We start from the raw sequence: 21,861 nt of genomic DNA, 5'->3' as shown, positions 1-21,861 counted from the left end.
TTTCTTTCACATACCTAATTTATATAGAAATATAGTTAGACCAAAATGTTCCCCTCAAATAAAATAAATCATTATTTTTAGAAATGTAATTACAGCAAAAAATATCGATATAAGCCGACCAATCATAATGTGAATATCATTATATTATAATTGTTTCTCTAAATGATTGTAATAATATCATTCGATTATAGCAATGCAAATATCTTACATCAGCTAGCAGTACCTCTTATACGTGTATGGAAGTGAAAGCCTTTGGCTTCCATTGAAGAGACCCTTGCATATAGGTATTTGCAACTCACAGGAACTGACAAGCCTTCACAAAGCATTCCTTTGCCTTGGGACATGTCGGCTTAGGGGCACCAGCAGTTTTTAGTTCCTATTGTAGTCTTCCTGAAGGAGGATTTGTTTAACGTCTATATAAATGGATAATGATTAAGGTAAGAAACATTAAATTTATATTTTTAGATTTTAGTTTATCCTAATTGCAAACAGAATTTGACTAATTTAAGGCAATGTTTAGTCAAATTGAATATGAAGAAACTCCATGTGTATAAAAAAGAATATATAACAAACTGCTGTTTTCTTATATTTTAAAAATAACATTTAAAGACTTAGTATATGTGAATACAGTCTATTATATATTCCCGTTATTTCTTTATACATTTCTAAATATTTATTTCTGTACAGACTCATTACTTTTGAAATATGTAACTAAAAGGCATAAACATTTAACTAGCAATATACGAATATTCTTAAAGCAAATATCAATCTGAAAAAGGATGACATTTTCATACTCTTAGGAAAAAGAAAACCTTCGAATTGCCATCAGAGTGAATGCTTGAATATGGGTTATGAGTAACTACAAATACATACAATTTACAATGTTCTATCTCACGAACTACTAATAAGGTTCTTAGATTTCAACCTCCAAACAATAATGGAATTTCATATGAAAATAAATGATATTTATATTATGGATATTCACTATATAGGGATCACACATATTGATCTAAATGAAGTACTTTATATATATATATATATATATATATATATATATATATATATATATATATATATATATATATATATATATATATATGTGATATAAATATACATATATATATATATATATATATATATATATATATATATATATATATATATATATATATATATATATGTGTGTGTGTGTGTGTGTATATGTATATATATGTATATATAATATATATATATATATATATATATATATATATATATATATATATATGTGTGTGTGTGTGTGTGTGTGTGTGTGTGTGTGTGTGTGTGTGGGTGTGGGTAGGTGGATGTGTTGGTGTATGTGTGTGTATATATAAACAGGCATTCATGTATAAGTATATGGGTAAAACTAGAAAATGTTAAGGATTATACGTATTCATGACAGACTACAAGTGTTTTTTCAAAACATGCGACTGATAATAAAGGCATAAGTATTGGATGTAGGATGTTTTGTAAACAAAGTGAGATTATGAAATGTAAACTGCCCTTTTCTCTCGCAAAAAAAAAAAAAAGAAAAAAAAATATTCAGATAGTCCTACCAGTATCAATTTATGAATCAGAAACTTAAAAGCTTACTAAAGCATTAGAGCATAAGCACATTACAACTCTAAAAACAATTGAAAGAATGAGGGGAATAATACCAGTGACAAAAAAAGAGCAGCATGGATACGAGAGAAAACTAGAGTACGGTTGAGGAAATTCTAACAATATGTAAGAAAGAAAAAAATAGATGGTCAAAACTTACATTAAGCATGACAGACAATAGCTGGACATCAATAACAACTAAAGAGGATGCAAAAAGACCATTAACAAACACCAGGGGAAGAAATGTCCGAGGCTTTTGACAGGCAGTGAACTAGATACAACCGATGATGGTGATATATACCCGTTTGTACATATATATATATATATATATATATATATATATATATATATATATATATATATATATATATATATATATATATATATATATATATATATACATATATACATATATACATATATATATATATATATATATATATATATATATATATATATATATATATATATATATATATATATATATATATATATACCATTTTATCAAACCTGTTTCCAAATAAACAACTAACTACTTCCCCGCACCATTTCTGAAATCTGTAAAAAATTACCTTATGAGTACTTTTTTGAATAACATTTCCTCAAGTAAACCTTGAAGAATATCAACCTTGTATCAGTAAGTATACAGTTGTAAGAAGATATATGTTTTCTCACAGGTACACCGAAGTTCATGTATAGCAGAGAGAGAGAGAGAGAGAGAGAGAGAGAGAGAGAGAGAGAGAGAGAGAGAGAGAGAGAGAGAGAGAGAGAGAGAGAGAGATTGTTTAACTTCGTCGTGTTCCTTTTTCGAGAATATAAGTTTCTGAACACATTTTACAATCTTTTGAAATATGATTTTCACATTGAGAAATGTCATCTTTTTCCCATTTCTATTTTTGTCCGCTCAAGAAAGTAGGAGAAGGAAGAGATCAATTTCTATCCTGAAGATGGACGGAATTCTGAAATTACTCTCGATCCACGGAGAAATTCAATCCCGAGATGGCAAATTTATTATTCCCTGTCTATCTTAGTTTTTCTCCCTTAAACGACTTCCTTGAAAGGCCTCACGAATAACCAAAAAAATGAGGGAGGAATAGAATTTGCCAAGGAAACTCAAATATAGATTTCATTCGGTATTGTTTTAATAGACATTAGTCAACAAATAGTAGTTTGAAAATAGTTAAAGTTCAAAGTAGTTTTCCATACTAAGTTTTATGATAAATTATAATATAAGATATTTCCGGTTTTAATATGTATATAGGAAAAAAATATAGATTGGGTGAAATTTTTTAAAGGTCTGCAAACAGCGTATCATTTGTTTGTATATTATTTATGTTTCAATATGATTAGACTACTGTAGTAGGAGTTCCTAGATTACTGAAAGGTAACTGAATGTTTTTTTCTAATATATATATATATATATATATATATATATATATATATATATATATATATATATATATATATATATATATATATATATATATATATACATATATATATATATATATATATATATATATATATATATATATATATATATATATATATATATATATATATATATATATATACACACACACACACACACACACACATACACACACACACACATATATATATATATATATATATATATATACCAGCTACTTTAGATTAAATTTCGAGCAAATATTAGGATCATACCAGAAAGTGATATCCTGAAACACGAGAGAAAAATTGATACTCTACATTGGTTGGATGAAGCTTGCGTGTAGATATAATAGCATATGAGAAGACTTTTGCGTGATCTAATACCATCTGTAAACAGAATTCGCTGCCCACATCATTTTCTCATTCGGCTAAAGAATAATGGTAAATAAAATGTGTTAGTATCATTTATTTTTTTCTAGCAAGGCTCCATTATTGTTGTTGTTATTGATGCTAATATTATTTATGGTTGTTGTTGTTGCTGCTGTTGAAATAACCTAAAATCATATAAAGCTCCGGATTCCAAACTACATCAAACTATCGTTGATAAGAAATTTATTATTTTTATTCATGATACAGGCAACGATATCAATACCTTCCCCAGGGGATATTTGTCGTCAAAAACTTCTAAATTCTAATTCAATATTAAAAAATTACTTCATATATATTCTGTATATTAATTTTCAAAAGGCAGAGGCGCTACTTCATTAAAGCCTTATCGAATAAATAGGTAATTTATTTACTTTTAATATAAAAACAGACGAAGAAAATATAACTGAAATTAAATGCTTATAAATTGTTAGACAAATAAAAAAATGACATACACACTATGTGATAAATGGAATGGGGGGTAACAAGTTAAACTAGCAGGTTCTTTAAAATCTTCTATAATGAAGATATACGCACATAAATGTGACAATAGTGGGAAGCAGGCCTATGCTTGCCACTGCAGTGGCCAGTGAACAACAACTAACTACTATATGCAAATGGAGGAAAGAAAACCATTGTTGAAAAATATAATTATATTGTTGCTACGATGAATAGTGAAAAAGTGGTCTTGTAGTACTTGTAATGGAATGAGATAGATGGAAATAAATATAATTCGTCTACAAAATAATGATAAAGAAATTGTACATTAATGTTCATAAACTGTACGTTATGGAAATAATATACACCATGACATTAGATATCTATACACCTCCCTCCCCCTTTACTCTCGTAGCAGTGTCTCAAGCGAAACAGGAATTTCTCTAAGCTAGTCGAGGTGAATGACGAGAAACATTGGAGGTTTTGGATCATGGCTCTCTTTCCTGGTCAGAGCTAGGGGACACAGGGTCTTGGGGAGGTGTCAACACTTATATTAGCCACTGGGTGTAAATGTCTTCGGTTTCGTAACCATACACGACCACTTGGAAGGCGTACTTCATACTTTCTTGACATTCCTCAGCCCATTTCGATACCAACCTTGTCCCATCGAAGCGTCGTTGCGTCCTGTATCGTAAATCGTTGGCCAATGGTGAGCTTGGGTATAGGACGGGCATGAGACTTGTAAAGGCTCATGGCCAGGTTGGTTTGGGCAGCTGTGCGACGGTCGTAATCTTAGGTCCTAGTTTGCCAATCCTCTTTGAATGACCTGGGGTGGGCTGGAACATAAGTGCAGAGAGGACGGCCATAGAGTATCTGCGCAGGGGAGCATCCAGCAGGGTTCGGTGTATTCCAAAGCTCCAGCAGTCCTCTATCAAAGGCTTCATAATCTATGTTCCTGGATGGGGCAGTCTTGAGGATAAGGTGTTTAACAGCTTTCACAGCAGCTTTTGCATATCAATTAGACTGCGGGTAATGTGGAGAATTTACGATGTGATGAACTCCCCAGCGGTCGGCATATTGCTTGAAAACGTGGCTTGAAAATAGGGGTCCTGTATCAGTTTGTTAGCAGAGTGGAACACCAACCTTGCAGAAGAAAACACAGAAGCGTAGAGATTGTAGCGGTTGGTGGGAAAGCCGTTGGATATGTAGTGGATGGGAAGACTATAATCTTGATCCTGAGATGCAGCTGTGCGGATTTCTTGTAGAAACTTATCCTCTTCGAAGATGGGTCCTGTTGCCTGGTCGTCAGTAGAAGTGGCGTTGCTGGCAACAATACGCCGGACATGTGCAGTCAAAGTAGTGCATTCATCTTCATCTTCAGGTGTGGGGCGACTGGTTGGGGAGTGAGACAAGGCATCTGATATTTAAAGTTGTTTTCCTGCGCGCCATACTGCAGTGAAGATGTAGGGGACCGCTTTCATCTCGAGGCGTTGAAGGCCTTGATTCTCAATAGCACCCAAAGTGTAGTGATTGCGAATCGGTATCAGGGGACAACAATCGGTGATTAAGCTGAAATGCTGAAGTCCAGACAAGTATAGGTGACACTTAGGTATAGCCCAAGTGACTGCAAGTAGCTCCAGCTCTATGATGGTGTAACGAGTCTCTGTATCCGTAAGGAAACGAGAGCCACACTGGACGAGATGCATCTGACCATGGCCGTTGTCTTGAAGTAGGGCATAGTCAAAACCATATCGGTGTGAGGCATCTGTTTGTAGAACTAAAGGCGAGGTAGACGAATGAGCGTTTGCGGCTCATAAGTGGGCGTAGGGGTTGTGCTGCTGCTGCGTTGTCTGGAGTGAAGTAGGCAAGTTGAATGACAAGACCTATAAACGACCTGACATCTGTGAGATTAGATGGTGTAGGAAAGTCACATATAGCTGATACCTCCTCAGGGTCTGCTGCAATTCTATCGAATGATAAGACGTAACCGCAAAAGTTAACTTTAGGGGCGGCTACAGTGAACTTGTTCTTGTTGAGGGTGATGCCATATTGGCAGTATCTGGTCAGTATCTGGTGCACGTGTTGAAGGTAGGAAGGGAGATCCTCGTCAGAAAGGAGGATGTCATCTACAGCCTTCACACAGTTTGGAACACCGTGTAGTGCCATATATCCACGGAGGCATTATGCATCACCTGTTGCTGAAAATCCCATTGGGCCACGAGAGTGCTGGAATCTTCCATACAGAGTCATAAATGTAGTCAGGTGGTGGTCCTCTTCTGCTAACTCCATTTGCCAATAGCCATGCAAGGCATCTGCTGTGATGAAGTACTTTGCAGTAGGAAAGATGTTGCGGACGGATTCATGGGCATTGGTGATAGGTGTGTAGGGCTGGCTACCTGAAAATTTAGATGGATGTGATCCACAGTGATGCGGACACCTTTGTCCTTGGGTACCAAGACCAAGGGATGGAACCATTCAGAGGGTTTGTCGCCTACTGGTCTGACGATTCCTTGTTGCACCAAGGAGTCAAGTTCTTTATTTCACTTGATCTCTGAGAGCAAACTTAATGGGCCTGGGCGTATGGACATCGAAGGGTATAACGCCAGGTTTCAGGTGAATCCTCATTGGAGAGCCTACCATTTTCTTTAGTGGCTGCGCTTGTAGATCCTTCTTGGATATGGGAACATCGCTGAAGTGCCGAAGAAAATAGTCCTTATTAGCTGCGGGTGACGTCATGGGGGAGGCAGGAAACTGAGCACATCTGTTGACATGTCTTACCTTGAGGATGTCTTCGGGAAGTCCGATGACACTATGGTAAGGGCTCGGCAATGTTCACGAGAGAGGAGGGGAGTCTGGATATCCTCATGAACATATATGGATGCTGAGCTAGTCTTTTTGCCAAGACGAAGTGTTGCCTGGAAGTATCCTACAGCCGGTGTCATGGGGGATCCATCTGCTGTCATGACGTCCGTCAAGGGCGGAGGTTTGAGGGTTGTCCAAGGTATGCGGAGTACATCCAAATGCATGGCACCATTCACTGTGAAGTCTGCTCCTGTATCGGGGATTAGCTGGAGATGTAATGATATATTGCTAAATGACAGAGAGACAGTGACTGGTGTGGGGGACACGCTTTTCGAGTTATCACCCATGAAATGGCAGCTGGTATTTGACTTAATAGTAGGAGGTGACTTTTCTTGGTAGACATGTACATTTTAAAATGTCCCCGTTTCTTGTAGGTATTGCACCGAGCTTCCTTACAAGGGCATTTCTGAGTGCGGGGCCAATGACATGTGCGTCCGCAGTTATTGCGTGATACACCATTGGCTGGGCATTGTCCGTAATCTTCTTTGTGAGAGCAATATTGACAAGGGTTACTGTTATGAGACTGGTGAGAACGTTGATCAGAAGATCGATGAAATGTCCTCTTCTGTAGATGCTAGTACCTCTTGTATGTAGATACTGCGTTGACTTTGCTAGGGGAAGAAGCGATGGCTGATGCAGTTTCACGTGTAGATTTGTGGGAGGGGCAGCATGTCATAAACTCTGCGAGGGAAGATGAGGGTTGGAGGGCAATAAGGCGTTGTATTAACTATTCGTCTCTCACACCCATCATAATTACCATATGCAATTGCCGTTCATTGCAAGAGGTGGGGTTGCTTGTGCATAAGTCCACTTCATCAGTGAGATCCTCGAAGCGTGCATAGTAGTCTGCAGTGTATCCAACATCTCTGTAAGGGAAAGTGATGCATAAGCATGCACTGGACGTCCAGGGCGATGCAAGTTCTCAACTAAATCAGCTGGGAAGTTTGATGTTATCTATACAAACCAACTAATGTTGCATAATCTTCAAAACGGAGTCTCCATTGGTGAAATGCTTCATACGTTGCATCTTGTTGTAAGAGAGGGGGGGGGGATGACCATAGGCTTGCTAGAAGTTGTGGAGGTATGCACTGACAAGCCGGGGGTTTGTCGAACAGGTGTAACAGGAGGTGCAATTATGGCGTTAGGTTGCTGGGGTTGAGATGCCGCAATCTTTCCTGATAGCAAGGAGAGAAAAGAGACGTGAACTGCTGGTTGTCTTCCTCTCTTGATTATTCTATCTATAGTCTGAAGATCGGCTCCTCTTGTCATCACCGGTCTTGCTCTTGCATGCTGGAAGTCTGCAGAAAATGGATGAGATGAAGTATATTATTATTGTGGTCTCCGGGCCTATTGGAAGTCACGGGAGGAGGGAGAGTAATGCTGGTTTTTTCATCAGCAGTGATGAGGTGCACAAATAGTCCCTCTATCATCAGACCCTCTGTTTGATCCCCCGCCTGATCTGCTGTCTGATCCTTTGTGTGATCCTCCTAAGAGAGCTTGAAATCTGTAGAGCGCCAGAAAAATATTCTCACCGCTGTATGTGAGCGAAACAAAGCACTTTGGAGAGTTAAAAATTACAATGTTTGTCAGTGAGCTTGTGAAATAGGCGGCAGTTGAGCGAGGTGAGCGACTGTGTGTTGCGACCAGAGGGGAGGCGGGTAGGGCGAGCGTGCCTTTAGGCGAGCCCCTTGGGCCTCAGTCCCCATCGATGCATGAAAGGACGACGGCTGGTGGGGCTGCTGAGAAAAAAGCTGCTAGAGTTCAAATGTCCTAAAAAAAATGTTTGCAAGTACACCAACATAATACAACGCAACACTAAAACACACGGACACTCTAACCTTGCTCTGCACAAACACTGCATCACTCTTATGAGATACTGTAGTTAAAATCTTCGAGTCACTGTAAGGGATCCAATGTGCGAGACGAGAATGAGAAATAAACAGCAATAGCGGTCATGACTCGTCTTCTTGGAATCCATAACATCCAGTTACTCACTGTGCCATGCGTGTGATACAGCCACATACATCGATACGATAAATGGAATGGGAGGTGATAAAGTAAATTAGTAAGTTCTTGAAAATCTTGTATAATGCAGATATACAGACATAAATGTGATAGCAGTGGGAAGCAGGTCTATGCTTGTCCCTATAGTGACCACTGAACAACGACTGACTACTATATGCACATGGCGGAAAGAAAAGCAGTGTTGACACATAATTACATTGTTGCTAAGTTGCATAATGAAGAAGTGGTCTTACAGTACGTATAATGGCAAAAAATAAAGGGAAATAAATATCATTCTTCTACAAAATAATAATAAAGCAAATGTACATTATTGTTCATAAACTGTATGTAAAGTAAATAATATACAGAATAACATTAGTACCAATAAAATTAGAAAAATATGGAAACAGAAAAATACATAAAAAAAAAAGATTATTGAAGGCATTATTTTTTGTTAATATTCTATCATTATTAAAATCTACCAGGTAAATACTCTCCATTGAAATCAACAGTACATAAAAAAAATGGTAGAATAAAATTCATAATAATGATAATACTGTGGATAGGAATTTGATAACTATTACGAACCTTGTCAGGCCGTGGTGCAAGTTCTTATTCCACAATAAGAGAAGTTTACAAAAATATCAGGCAGTAAAATGGACAGTGGAAAAAAACCACTTGGGAAAACTTAACAATATTTATTAACAACAATTTTCAAAAAAGTCAAACTTTTGACTACTTAATAATTTGAATTAGCAACTTACAACTAACTATATAATAACTAACACTTAACAAATAACAATTAACAATTAACAACCCACCACATTATCATTAATGCCTAAAGGGCACACACAGAGACAGGGCTTATTATTAAAAAAATGTCTTAATGTGAAACACCACACACTCAACAAGAGAGAGTCAAATAATTAAAACATAAAGCACACAAAAAATATATGTATTCTCACAATCTTTAGGGGTGAATGAAACCACCACCTGCTCCAACCAAAGTAGTGACTCCAATTACACTTACTTACCGTAGGCAATGCAGCTTAGCAGGACTCCTCATCATTGGGAGGGAAATGGAGTCCCAACCCCCAAAAAAGGTAAATAATATCTCATACCTGGTCACTGCCTCCCTACATGTCACCACGAGCTCCAAAGCTCCCACAACTGACTATGCCAAGGATGCGTTGACGGTGGTGTCTCTCCCGCATCCACCTTGAAGCTGGGATTTCTACGTCGGCGCTGCGGACTGTAAAAAAGAACACACAGGAAAAGCAATCACAGCAGGTGCCAGAATATCACCTGCTAAAAGCCGTCAACTGTTGGTGTTGCAAACCTCAGAAAAGCTCACATAATCCAGCTGCTGCAGTAGGTCCTGGGAGCCTCGAGCTCGAATTGTTTTTTAGCAATCGAGGTCCTCCATGTAAACACAGGTGCCTCTTCTCACCAAAGACTCGAAAAACACGGAAAAGAAACAAGCGTTAAACTAGACACCTATAAATCTTTAAGTGAGTGTGGAGGTTAAAACAGCACTTCAAAAGAAGAAAAAATTAAATTTACTACTAAAGCTTTAGAAACTAAACCTTATACTAATTCTACATGAAACTATAATGCAGTTACAAGGCTGACGCAAACAAAACCAAAAATTACGTTAATACATAATACCTTACTCCCCGAAGAAAAACAGAATAAAAAAACAGAAAAATTATTTTTTTTTCTTTTATATACAAATGCAAATGTACCTGTAAAGTAAGAACAATAAGTACAAAGAATACAAACCAAAAGCTTTATATAGATTACCATTATTTTTAAAGATCTAATATTACCGTACTTAGTCAAAAATGTCCAATTCTATAGAAACATCTACCATTACTAAACCTAAATGAACTTACAGGTACGCCCACAGACATACACCTTAACCTACAATACACTGGTTTTATAGTTCAAAAAGTAATATATATGTTTTTATACAATCAAAATTCTAGTACATCGGGACAAATCAATGATAAATTTTAGGGGAACCTTTATAAAACACTAAAGTGTATACCACTCAAAGAAACCTCCTAAACTTTATCTACAAAGCTAAAAAAAAAATTTATACAACCTCAAAGGAGAAACGAGCAAGGCGGCATATGAGATGGATCAGGCAAGCACACTAAAACAAAAAAATGAAAATATTGAAGAGTCCACCCGAGTGTCGCTCTACCAACCAATATACCAGATACCCTGAGCTCTCCGTCCTATCATGGTCGCCAAATATGTTACGACCCTTGTCGGGCTATGGTGCAAGTTCTTACTGCACGAAAAGAGAGGTCAGTGTTTACAAAAATATCAGGCAGTTAAATGGTCAGCGGAAATGAAAACACTTGGGAAAACTTAACAATATTTATTAACAACAACTTTTAGAACAGTCAACCTGTGACTACCTAACAATTTGAATTAACAACTTACAACAATTATTTAATAACTAACACTTAACAAATAAAAATTGACAATCAACAACTCACCACATGAACATTAATGCCTAAAAAGGCATACACCGAGACAGGGCTTGATATTAACAATTTTTTTTAATGTGAAATACCACACTCTCAACGAGAGAGAGAGAGTCAAATAATGAAAGCATAAAGCACACAAAAAAATATGTGTATTCTCACAATCTTTGGGGCTGAATGAAACCACCACCTGCTCCAACCAAAATAGTGACTCCAATTACACTTACCTACCGTAGGCAATGCAGCTTAGCAGGACTCGTCATCATTGGGAGGGAAATGGAGTCCCAACCCGAAAAAAGGTAAATGATATCTCCTATCTGGTCACTGCCTCCCTACATGTCACCATGAGTTCCAAAGCTCCCGCAACTGACTATGACAAGGATGCGTTGACGGTGGTGTCTGTCCCGCGTCCACCTTGAAGCTGGGATTCCTACGTCGGCGCTGCGAATCGCAGAAGAGGACACACAGGAAATGCAAGTCACAGCAGGTGGCAGAAAAGCACCTGCTAAAACCGTCAACTGTTGGTGTCACATACCTCAGAAAAGCTCACATAAGACAGTGCTGCATTAGGTCTTGAGAGCCTCAAGCTCGAACTGTGCCTTTTAGCGATCCAGTTCCTGGCATGTAAACACAGGTGTCTCTTCTCACCAAAGACTAGAAAAACACAGAAAAGAAACAAGTGTTAAACTAGACACTTATAAATCTTTAAGCGAGCGGGGAGGAGGTTAAAACAGCACTTCAAAACAAGAAAAAATTAAATTTACATCTAAAGCCTTATAAACAAAATCTTATACTGATTTTATATAAAACAAAAATACAGTAATAAGGCTGACGCAAAAAAAAAAAATTTTATATTAATACATAATAATAACCAATATATGTTCTGCCTTGCATACCTATTATATCCTGTGTACTGGTACTTAATAATGGTCCGTATCTGAATCCTAATTCATGGACAGTATATATAAATTCATAAGGCAGTTGCTTAAATCACTAATATCGTTCCGTAAGGAACAATGCCTTGACTGGAAAAAAAAATAATTAATTCCGTCAGCCAATAAAACTCATATATTTTCAAAAAGGATTTAATGCAAGCCCGGGCAATCAATCTGATATATCAGTGAGATATATTCCTCGATTCCGGTTACCATTGGCTGAGGTATGCCATTGCCATGGTCCTTGCAGTAGCATGGATTTTTTACGTAATGTATTGTTGTAATATATTGTTATAGTACTTCACTATTTCCACTTTAATTTTCCTTAACTAAGAGTGATTTATTCTTGATATATTCTTAATATAGAATTCTTACTAAAAGAAAAAATCTCATTGCTTTCTATGTTTGTGTTACTTTATTTCAACGGCTACTTGATGTAATATTATAATTCCTGACTCCAAGAACAGCAAAAAAAAAAAAAAAAAAAAAAAAAAAAAAAAAAAAAAAAAAAAAAAAAAAAAACAATCGGTGAACTCTTGAGTGTTGTAAACAACCATCTTATTCAACATGCGGGTGAAAGTTAGGAAACGGAAGTAATTATGTCGCTCATCAATGACATTCATCATCTCTTGGTTTCCAATTCAACACATATCAAACTCCTCCTCTGTTTCCTTTTGTCAGTTTGATTGGAATCCTTTATCATTCCATTCTCCGATACTAATAGTTGATTAACTGTACATACCAACGGAATTTGTATTGATGGAAAGGATTGCTTGTTTCCTGTTTATTTTTTTTTTTTATTTCTTTTTCATGATTATATCATTATAGACATCATGTGTTCCATTATAGAGACTTGAAATATTTCCGATGTTTAAAGAAGATAATGCTCTTTGTCTGCATCTTCTTTCAAGGAAATTTTATTGTTGTGTTTTAGTTTGCCCAAAACCGATCTCAAAAGGTAATAAACCGTTTAGATTTTTTGTGTTAGTGGTGGATGAGTGTTATTCCTCTTTATACAGTAGCAAATAGCGAGTACTTGAAATGAATGTTGATTAAAAATTTGAGTCTAGAAATCAAATATATCAATTTGAGAAAATATGAAACCACCATTACATTGAAGGAAAGGTGGTTCTCGGCTATGTTTGCCAACAAATATGTTAAATGCTAATGACAGTTGGTTTTCAACTCATGGTATATCCTTTGATCTATCAGCTAATCGTAAATAAAAATATTGGACAGTTATCTCATTCACGCATTTAAATGAATCATTTCATCTGTATTCAATAGCGAGGCACATGTTTATCAAGTCCGTTAGATTTCAGATCTCAACTTAAAACAAACGTGTCATTTTATTTATACATTATATGGAACGGAATGAATTTTGGTTGTTCCACTCATATCAGTATCTTAGGTTTTATTTATTCAGCCAAGAGAAAAATTATTATAAACAGGTTCAAGCATTTCTCGGATAAAAAAAATTAATCTTTAAACAGAATCACAACTATCAAATCCCTTTTATTGTGTCAATTGTCTTTATTGAGGTATATGTCTTAATTCAAGGTATCAAATTTAGAGTTTTTAAATAGTAATTCACTAACATTAGGGGCAAAAAGATTGAGTGAGAATATTGAGATATATCACATTTATTGAAGGAGAGCTTCAGGCTTACCCAACGTCAATGTAATTTCAATTTGTTCCAGAGTACAGAGTACAAGCGATACATTGGAAAAGGAAATCCACCAGAGGAAAGTATTGGAAAGGTTAAGCGTCCCATCAATGACCAATTGGTTGTAGAGAGGTGGCAAGATATTTATCATCGCTATTGCTAGTAGAGTCGAGAAAAAAAAAAAACTGTGTCTACTCTTACTATATGGAGCATAAATACAAAACTAGTTGTATCGGTAAAACTTAAAACTTCAAACTTGTAGCAAATGATTTTATGTGAATAGAGTATTATAAGACTCTTTATATAGTTTATATATGGAAGATATATTTTAATGCTGTTAATGTTCCTAAAATATTTTACTTTTTCAATGTGCATTACTTCCCCTGTAGCTTTTTTTATTTCCTTATTTCCTTTCCTCACTGGGCTATATTTCCTTGTTGAGATCCTTGTGCTTATAGCATCATGATTTTATAATAATAATAATAATAATAATAATAATAATAATAATAATAATAATAATAATAATAATAATGATAAATTGTATGCTGCAGAACCCATAAGGTAATCTCATTTGAAAATAGTGGTACAAGTAGATAACTATTATATCATTGAGAATGTATAAATATCTCTCTCCGTCCATTATCAGGTTGGATATTGATATCTTCTTTCTCTTGCTTTCTTGAACGGACAAATATAGAGATGGGAAAAAGATGACATTTCTCAATAGGAATATCTTTTTTCAAAAGATTGTAAAATGTGTCTAAGATCTTATATTTGTGAAAAAGAATATTGTAAAGCAAGAAAATGGTGTTAAAGATTTTTACTCTCTCTCTCTCTCTCTCTCTCTCTCTCTCTCTCTCTCCTCTCTCTCTCTCTCTCTCTCTCTCTCTCTCTCTCTCTCTCTCTCTCTCTCTCTCTCTCTCTCCTATACATGAACCTTGGTATACTTGTAAGCAAACAGATATCTTCTTACAACTGTGTAGATATTGATACTAGGTTGATCATCTTCGAGGATTACTTGAAGAAATTTTATGCCAAAAAAACATTCATAAAGTTTTTTTTTTTTAGAGATTCTGAAAATGGTTGAAAAACTAATTATTTGCTTATTATAAAGTAGATTTAAAAAAATGGTAATTGTAAATGATATTTCCATTCATTAGTTAGAGAGACATACCTAACGTACTAAATTAACAAAGTTTTTAATCATTCAAATTGCCAGAATTTAAGTACGATTTTCAGGAAATAGTAGCAATAATAATAACTTAGTCTCCCCTATATAATAAAGAACAAGTGACCAGGTCTCTCTCTCTCTCTCTCTCTCTCTCTCTCTCTCTCTCTCTCTCTCTCTCTCTCTCTCTCAATATTATTTATTACCAAATTCAATGATATTTCTAAACCGATTGCCGCAGGCTATATCTTTAATGCATTAATTGTGTGAAAAATATTGTTTTGCTCATTATGGAATTTACTACGATTGAATGATAAAATATAATTAACCTCATAAAGCCCCTACTAACATCATTATATCAAATGGCTGAATTCATTTACTCACGCTTTGTATTCATAAAAGCATTTAATTAGCATTACCATGTTAGAGTTAAAGAACTCTTTTCAAGTATTATTTTATGCTTTAAACATTGGTTTAACACAAACATGGTCACTTATTTAAAGGCTATTGGAGATCATTTAAGAATATAGATAAGGTTAATAGACTAATGTATTAGATAACAAAATCATGTTTACCATGGAACATGCAGTATTATATATGAACACATCATCAGCGTTGTCCATTTTTTACCCATATGCGATTGGGTATAAATGACCTTAAGAATGAATGAATTATTATTATTATTATTATTATTATTATTATTATTATTATTATTATTATTATTATTATTATTATTATTATTATCATTATTATTATTAGCTAAGCTACTCGTACAATCATAGTTGGAAATGCTACATGGTATAAGCCCAAGGGCTCCAATAAGGGAAAATAGCCCAGTAAGGAAAGGGAACAAGGAAATAAATGAACTGCAAGCGAAGTAATGAACAATTGAAATAAGAATTTTAAGAACAGTAGTAATATTAACACATATATTCCATATACAAACTATAGAAACTTAAGAAAAGGAGTAAGATGAATAGGATAGAATTGTGTCCCTGAGTGCACCCCAACGAGAAAGATTCTACCCCATGGCACTAAAACAGGTAAATGTAATTTATCTATGTTAAGTACAATTCTTGGTTAGAGGCTATATGTTAATTTAATAAGAATAATAATGGCTACAGTCACTTAAACAATGTTGAAATGTTGAGTCTGGTCAAACTGTAATATGGGAAAAATTAGGTAAGATAAAACTGTTCATACAGACGTGTAAACATTTCTACTGGGCTGTCATTGGCTAACTTTTAATAAAAACACTTAAATCAGGAAAACAATATCTATAGATTATAAATTATCAATATACTTAGTAAAAAAATTTTCTCACTTGTTAGAAAGCATCTGAACTTCTTGTATGAAATTTCTAATATATCTTTGTGATGTATTGCAAAATATAAGCAAATAGTTAATACAAATATTAGTTAATATCTATATGAATTCATTATCCATAAGTTTCTATTGATGACTTATTGGGTTTTTTGTCTCATATATTAGAATCTTCAGAGATACCATCACACACAAAATTTGATGTTATTGGACTCATTGGTTTCTGTATTAGAATGTGTAAAATAGAATTGATGAAGATTTTATAATCAATTATTCGTAATGGCTATTGATTGCAATTTTCCCTTCTTTTATCCAGAGTAGAACAATATCTAATATTTTTTTCCCTTAGCACTAGTATGTTGATAATGTTGGGTATTCTAAAAAATATCTGGATGTTGAGTGCTATGTTGCTTTTATTCCGTCTTTTGTTGAAGCCTTAAAATTTACTAAGAAAAGGGAAAGATGGTTTACAGCATTCCGTTCTTATACTTTTTAATTGTTAGAAAAGCACAACCAAATCCCATATTAAAAGAAAAAGAAAAGGTCGATATTAACTTGTTTTATTCCTGATTAGGCTATCATAAGTAAAAGTCCTCTATGTTTCCCCCTACGTACATTAGGTCTCTAAGGACATTTAGCTCCTAGTGCGTAAGAATTTACTTAAAAAATTAATCAAGAACAATTCCTTTAATACCGACTAGTTTGATTATTAAAAAAAAAAAAAAAAAAAAAAAAAAAAAATTAAGTCCAAGTCGAGGAAGTCATTTTATTATGTCGAGTTACATAGAAGTAAAGCAAGTCATAATATACATCGTTTATCATTTTATGAATGTATTTAAGATATCATACCATGTTTGAAAGAAAATAGATAGTATGCTATTGTTTGAATGGAGTTGCACGTACCAAAGCGTTCCTTAAGAATAACCCCAGATATTAAAATCGTAAGATATACAATGTTCCATGCTAAGAATAATATAATTTCAGGTTGGCTAGCCATCAAAAGACATATTCTGTTATAACCAAGAGCATAAAATGGTTGTCTCTAGGTTTTTGGTTAATAATGTTTAAACGATTCATTGAGTTATGCAGGGCCTAGAATCAGTTGGGTGGAGGCTGAGCGAGTAATCCATATCAACAAATTTACTTGAAATAGTATTATTGTTTAATCCATTTTAGTAATCTGTACCCAATGTCAGGAATCAAATATTAACCATGGTGTCTTTTTTCAGCAACCATGTATTATTCTCTTTTCTAAATTCCCAATTGTCTTTCACCATCAAGAATCTGACCGTTTAGCGATTATTTTCGCTTCTTTATCATCATTGTGAGTCAAACGATAGCATTTACAAGTTGAGAGTATTATGTCTAATAAAGTCTCTTCAATTCTTTCTTTACACTATAATGCATATTTTTTTACTTATGCCGTATCATCGGTCATGATTTTTTATCACACACTTACAGCACCAAACACACATTATATATATATATATATATATATATATATATATATATATATATATATATATATATATATATATATATATATATATATATATATATATATATATATATATGTGTGTGGTGTGTGTGTGTGTGTGTGTGTGTGCTGTGCTTACACACACAAACACACACATAAATATATATATATATATATATATATATATATATATATATATATATATATATATATATATATATATATATATATATATATATATAATTATATGTGATTGGATGCACATGGTTTTTTAAATTCGTTGATTCCCAGAGTATAAGAATTATTCCATTCAGAATTATATTATTTCTGATATAATTTTCCTCATAAATCAGGCTCAAGTATGTCAATATACAAAAGTGAAATACATTCGAATGTTAAAGTCATGTTTTTAGCAGCCGAATACAACGCATTCAACCCATTAGTCAAAACACACGATCGATGTTCAAATCTTTTTGATTACGGAACACGTTCGCTCTCACACTCAAAGCTATTAAGCCCAAGACATTCCAAATATTCAACAATAAATCCGGCGATATAAATGTAATTAAAACCATAGCTTTAGTATGTGGAGAAGTATCAAAAGAATATATGAAAAGAATTTTCGAAGGCCTGCAGATATACAGTAGAGTATTTTTGATGAAATAAATACAATTTTTTATAGGAAAACTGTAGGAGGCGAAGTTGCTATCAATTATAAAGGTTGAATAAGTGACAAATTAAAATCTCATTTAACTTGAAGAAGATAAGAAAAGGAGAAGCGGTAAAAAAAAGTTTTGGTGTGGATCCTAAGCAAAGACTCTCTCTCTCTCTCTCTCTCTCTCTCTCTCTCTCTCTCTCTCTCTCTCTCTCTCTCCTCTCTCTCTCTCTCTCTCTCTATCAATTGTTTTAAATGCATTAATTGGTATGAAAGAGGCCTCCTAGAGACCATTTCATACTTATCCTACGCAATGTATTATTCTTTCGTTTTTAAACTTTATGGACTGTCAAAATCTGATGGGACCAACAAAATAGGAGAAGGAAACGATTGAAAGTTGTAGCTAAAGGACTACTATGAAGAATGAAAATGGGTAACTACTAACAAGGGACATTTGAAGTTGACCAAGTATAGTTTGAATAACAGAACACTACATTATTAGTGATGCTTCTTAGGAATGTGAATATTCCTTGGATTTTGTTGAGAATATTTAGTAGACCTTATAAATGAATGAGATAAACACGTATCGCAGATTTTTAGAGAGGCAAAAGGCTTTATAGAGTATAAGCATAAAGGGAATTTTAGCAAAGTGACACATCAATAAATTTTCATTTCCGTTGTGTTATCTTGTGCGAATACTATTGTAGAAATAGTAATTTTGTCAACCGATTAGAAGGCCAAGGAAATGTTTTATACTATAAAGGAATTAGAGTACCAATGTTTGAGATAGGTTTTTACAGCTTTCGAAAATTTACCATTTTAATGACAATGAATTTGCTACAGAGCCCAATAAACTTGAGAACATGTCTACGGTTAAAAACACCAAAGAAATACTTTACAGGATGTGTGTAATGGTGAAAGCTGACGATTCGAGATGGGGAGGTTGAGCTTTCATGTGTATATACCGGATAAAAGACAATTTGTCGGTGTGAAACTTTCGTTTTGTAATCTTAAACCACCTATATATATCTATCTATATCTATATCTATATATATATATATATATATATTATATACTATATATATATATATATATATATATATATATATATATATATATATTTATATATATATACACATATATACTAGTAAAGACCAAAATCACGGTGGATGAGAAATTAGGTGTTGGTGGTTCTGAAAACCCCATTGTATACTTCCGTATTTAGCATTCAACTTGGATACTATCAAAATATTTAAAAAAGAATGTATGCTAAGTTTTTCCTTTGAGTACGTATATGAGAGGCTGAATAAAAAACTACAGTAATATTCAAAGCTTTAAAAATGGAAAGATAACAACAAAATAGTTCATATGCTATCTTTAATCGAATGTTGAGGGAAAGATCTGAGCAACAGGTATGCGTGATACACTATAATAAGAAAAGAAGCATTGTCGGGTAGAATGATATGCTGAGCAGTTCCATGTAATGTGTTCGGCAAAAAAAAAAAAAAAAAAAAAAAAAAAAAAACACGAAAGTACATAAAGTTATTATTTTCACAATTTCAATATAGCACTTTTGAATGTTCATTATCTAAACTAAAAAAATTTTAAGATAGAAAAAGAATATCGATGTTTAAATTTCCTCGATCTATATTATTGTAGTTAATATAAACTATTAACGGGAAGACGTTCCACCACCAACCGAAGGCCAAAGACAAACTATTGTGACAATTATCAAAATAGGAGAGAGAACAAAAGCATATCATATTTGTGAAAAATATTATATGGGTTCACACAGCGAACAAAATCTACATATTTCATGGGTACACTGTATAGTGGCAAACTTGGAGGGTAACTCATTTATTTTCCAATATTTCAGGGAAGGGTTAAAGCTGAAGTTTTTAATGTATTCTATATCTCTCCAGCAACTCCGCGACTTCCCTTTACAATTTCGGGTTCCGTATATAGGATCAATGACAGCCAGAATGAACGTTTTGGATGATGCTTGATGGAAAGCATGATTGTTCTGTGGAAAAAAAAAATCGGAAATTCTCCGTAAAATATACTGTTCTTAACCGTATTTTCAGTAAATTATAAGCGACGGTAAAAATTACCTTACTTTGTAATTATCTTTTACAGGTTGATGACCGTAATATTACTCCTTTACGTCAATATATACGTTTGTAAAACGGTAAACACCTGGCCTCATTTATTACAGATTTTTTTTTTGTTTTTTAATGCAAATTTATAACAGTTTATAGAATGTGACACACATCATTTTGTTCTTGAGAATATAAGTGTTGCATCACCAAATTAGAGGTCGTTTTGAATATTGGATGCAAAAATAAGAATGTGTATAATACGAATGTTTTTGGGAGAGATGATATTTGGCAGAAAATGACATACAAAATCATATTGCCTATTTATATAAATTTAGAATGAGTGTCCTAGGTCGAACTTTCAGATAAATATAACCTTATTTTCAGTAATAGTGACAGTAACAATCTAATTTCTTTACAAGTTGCAAGGTGACCATTCAATCGTAATTTGACTAGATTTTACAAGTATTATATTCGTACATTGAAAAATTTGATGGTGATGGATCCCCTCTTCTTCCATTTTCCATTTAAGCTATTTGATTAAATAATTGGTCTTTCTAATAGCCTCTCCCCTACTTTAGTTTATTCATGCCACCTACCGGTGTATTATCTCTCTCTCTCTCTCTCTCTCTCTCTCTCTCTCTCTCTCTCTCTCTCTCTCTCTCTCTCTCTCTCTCTCTCTCTCTTTGGCTATATGCTGTTCTGTCTCTTTTCTCTGTTCAGCATAGTCATCTGATCTTAACGTTTCAATAACTTTTATATTGATTGCAAATAACATCATACAAAAGGTTATGTTACTGCAACGTCCATGTTCAGGTTACTGAAGAAAACTATCAAATATAGTCTCCTACGATAATTTCTTTCACTACTTTATTTATATAGAAATATAAGAAATGTTCCCTTAAAATAAAATAAATCATTATTTTTAGAAATATAATTAGAGCAAAAAATATCGATATAAGCCGACCAATCATAATGTGAATATCATCATATTATAATTGTTTTTCTAAATGATTGTAATAATATTATTCGATTATAGCAATGCAAATATCTTACATCAGCTAGCAGTACCTCTTATACGTGTATGGAAGTGAAAGCCTTTGGCTTCCATTGAAGAGACCCTTGCATATAGGTATTTGCAACTCACAGGAACTGACAAGCCTTCACAAAGCATTCCTTTGCCTTGGGACATGTCGGCTTAGGGGCACCAGCAGTTTTTAGTTCCTATTGTAGTCTTCCTGGAGGAGGATTTGTTTTAACGTCTATATAAATGGATA

The sequence above is a fragment of the Palaemon carinicauda genome, chromosome 8 (assembly GCF_036898095.1).
Source record: "Palaemon carinicauda isolate YSFRI2023 chromosome 8, ASM3689809v2, whole genome shotgun sequence".
In the NCBI taxonomy this organism is placed as follows: Eukaryota; Metazoa; Arthropoda; class Malacostraca; order Decapoda; family Palaemonidae; genus Palaemon; species Palaemon carinicauda.
The sequence above is the reverse complement of the archived record's forward strand: the minus strand, read 5'-3'. Positions refer to the sequence as shown.